This window comes from Brassica oleracea, chromosome C5 (genome assembly GCF_000695525.1).
Source record: "Brassica oleracea var. oleracea cultivar TO1000 chromosome C5, BOL, whole genome shotgun sequence".
NCBI classification, from domain to species: domain Eukaryota; kingdom Viridiplantae; phylum Streptophyta; class Magnoliopsida; order Brassicales; family Brassicaceae; genus Brassica; species Brassica oleracea.
Window position 1 is genome coordinate 31,400,603 of NC_027752.1, and position 4,128 is coordinate 31,404,730.

Here is a 4,128-nt window from a genome sequence, read left to right on the forward strand (position 1 = left end):
CTTTCTAGACAACTTTCAAGTAAGTCGTTTCAGGTCACTTTTGCAATTGAAAAATAAAACTTAAATATTTAATTTTATCCGGGCGACTTCCGTGTAAGTCTTCCGGTAGACGACTTACACAGAAGTCTTATAGGATTTTGTTTCGAGATTCTGGTCAAACCTTGATTATTACTGAAGACTTCCATGTAAGTCATCTGCCGGAAGACTTACATGAAAGTCGTCCAGAAAAAATAAAATAGTTAAGTTTTATTTTTTAATTGCAAAAGTAACCTGAAACGACTTACATGGAAGTCGTCTAGAAAAAATAAATATTAAAATTTTATTTTTCTGTTGGACGACTTCCGTGTAAATTGTCTAGGAAAAATCAAAATTTTGATACAATCCGGTCAAATGCAAAACTAACACTCATTAGCAAGAAATATTAATAAGCATGAATGTTGTTAACCTCATAATTATCACCAATTAAGTTATGAATTTCATTCAAGAGCCCCAATATTGACTAATATACATGAATTAACAAGAAAATGTTAAAAAATCTTTAGAGTTTTAGAGAAAATAAAAATTTATTAAACATTGACGTAGATGACTTCCACGGAAGTCGTCCGGAAGACTTTACACGGAAGTCGTCCGGAAGACTTTACACGGAAGTCTTCTGGTCTTTTACGTTAGCTTTGTAAAAGTTGTATTTTCAACTATAAGATATATATTTCTTAACTTTCAAAAGTGTTAAGTAACTTCAAGAATATCAAGTCATATGGTTAAATGTGTCTTCTTAGATCATAAGATATACTTTTTAACTTTCATGAAATTTGAAATTTTAATTTGTACTTAAAATTTGAGTTTCCCGCTTAAATTTTAATAACTCAAATTTTAATTTTTCGCTTAAATTTTCCGCTTATATTTAAATTTCCCTCTTGAAATTTAAGTCTTCCGAAAAGTCTTTCCGAAAAGAAGTCTTCCGGAAGACTTCCCATAAGACTTTTAGTGAGACTGTTATATGTTGAACTAATGTAATGTTTCATCTTTTGTGAATTTGACTAAGTTTTCTTGAGAAGTTTTCTCCATTAGTTGTAGTAAATTTGACTAATTTTTTGTGTTATTGTGTTTTGCTATTTAAATTGTATCAATAACTTCAATAATGTCAAGTAGTTTTGGCAAGATAATATTGTAGGAATGAACATATTTACCGGAAAAAAATTCATTAATATCTTTTCAAATTTACAAAAGAATTCACAAGTAAAAGAGTAAACATACAAATTACAAAACAAACCATAAACAAAACTATTATAGCTCATTCCTCCACAAAGACAAGTTTAGACTCCACTTGACATTGAAGAAAACTTTGTCAGAAGACTTCCAGGAAGTCGTCTAACGCATTAAATGTTAGAAGACTTCCGAGAAGACTTTCCAGGAAGTCGTCTAGTGCATTAAATGTTAGAAGACTTCCGAGAAGACTTCCTTGGAAGTCTTTCAAGTCTGTCTCAGATCTGAATAACATGCATATCCAAAAGCATTCAAATGGCTTCAAAACATAGAAAAACATCAAAAATAAGGTAAGAGCTTAAAACAACCAAAATAATTTTCAAAAAGTAAGAGCTTTAAACAACAAGAGGTTGCCAAATAAGAAAATATGATTTATAGATCTACCTTCAGAGGAGTGGGAGATGAGAACCATGTAATGAAAACCTACAAAACAAGATGAATTAGTGAGAATGACATGAGACAAAAAATAATAAATTGATATAAAGTTTGGTGTTTACAAAAAACTGATAAATTATGAAAAATATAAGAGCTTTAAGCAACAAGAGGTTACCAAATGAAGAAAAAACTGACATATAAACTTACCAAAACACTCATGTTGGACCCAATTTCGGTCAATACATTAATGGGCCATAGTCAAAGATGTGGGCCGTAAAGAACTGGAGCCCATAGCAAGCATACAAGCTCGAGACGGAGACCTCGAGGTCCCGGAGATCGCGGAACAAGAGACGGAGATCGTGGAGCGGTTACGAAGATCACGAGGTCGACCTACTATAAAGAAAGAGGAACGAACATGAAGAAGGACACGTTGAAAACCCTAGAGAGAGCTACATACATACATCGACCTTGTTTTCATCCAATCTTAGATCCTCTCTTTTATCGATCTCGTTTGTAACATTCGATCTAGTTCAACTCATTGTATTAGATCTTATTCATCAATAAAGTCTATTTTTACCAACTGGAAACTGATTAAATCGTTGTGTTCTAAAGATATCGTTGCCTACATCATTTTTCTTCCCTAGATTGAACTCCTGTTCACTATTAAATACTTAGTGTAGATTTTAGGATTTACAACTCAAATCTGAAATGAAAGATGAGACATGGGAGAAAACTCCGCCAGTGCATTAAATGTTAGAAGACTTCTGAAAAGACTTCCCTAGTCTTCCACATCTGTCTTAGATCTGAAAAAATCTTCATATCCAAAAGCATTCAAACGGTTTCAAAACATAGGAAAACTTAAAAAATGTAAGAGCTTAAAACAACCAAAAAAGTTTTCAAAAGATAAGAGCTTTAAGCAACAATTGGTTACCAAATAAGAAAATATTATTTATAAATCTACCTTTAAAGGAGTGAAAGATGAGAACCATGTAATGAAAAACCTGCAAAAACAATATTAATTAGTGAGAATACATGAAATAACTATAAATTAGAATGAGAAACATTACATTTTTGTTGCAACCATTTGAGAGGAATAGAGAGAATGTGTAAATTTTCTTTATAAAGGGAAACAAAATTTTCCAATAAGGTTAAATTTTTTCGATTCAGAAGACTTTCAAGTAAGTCTTCTAATAGAAGACTTCCTAGAAAAGTCTTCTAGAAACTAAAATATTTTTAGCAGAGTTAGAAAAATTTAAGGGAAGTCTTCTAACTGATAAAATACTAATCACCAGAAGACTTCCTCAGTCGTCTAGACCCTAAATATAAATCATAAACTCAAATAACTAGTTAAATATAGACAAACACTTCATTAAACTTAAAATGTGTTTAATATACACAAAATTAAACACATATATGTCAAAATTTAATTTTTCAAAAAAATGTTAAGATTTCAAAATCTAACCCTAAGAATACATACAATACTACAACATATGTTGTGAAACCCTAAACCAAAGAATATTATGACTCATTACTTTCACTCATCTATGTTGAAAACAATTCAATTTTATTATATTTTAAGTTATATTACTTACAACTATTTATAATTACATGATTTTAATTTTTTTCCCTATCAGAATATTTTTTACAAAATTTATAAATTATTTTTAAGATCTACTATATGAGAATACTTCTTGGAAGTCTTCCATAAGACTTACAGAACCTGAGAAGACTTACAAAATCTCATAAGACTTTACGGAGTTATATTCGTAAAATGAATTATGGTTTTTTGTTTGGTCATAAAGGGATGATTGTAATTTCAATAGCCTTTTAGGTTATTTTTGCATTTGATTCAAGTTTAGAATACTTTTAGGGTTAAATTCAAGTTTTGAGTCATATTTGACAAATTTCCCAAAGATTAATGTAGTACTTTTATATGAAAAAATCAACAACATAACCCAAGTCTAAAAAAATCAAAACAATATTTTATAAAATAAAATATTTGAGGATCTAAAATTAACAATTTTTTGGAAATTAGTTTTGCAAAATTGACCTACAACTCAAAGTCAAACACAAAACTAACCTTCCTTTTTTTTTGGAAATTAGTTTACCCTATTCACCCCACAAGTACATATAATTCAGGAAAATGCCATCAATTTTTTTTTTTTTTCGAAAATGACATTTTTACTCTCTCACCCTCATCATCTTCAAGTAATTACAAGATTGTCATCGTCATCAATTCCCCAACCACCATGAACAACCAATTTGAAGCTCTTAATGCTCCCAAAATCGAGTTACCCTTCTTCTTTTTTCATTCTTGTGAACTAATCAAAACATATCTCTCACTTTCTCTACACAATGAGCTAAAAAAAACCCAAGATTTTGATTCTACATTTTTTATGGTTCATAGAGTCATACAAGCTAACGATTCTGGGTGGATCACTTTCGTTTGAGATTCTGTGTGCTTGGAGAAGCCTTATGTGTGCTAAGGAA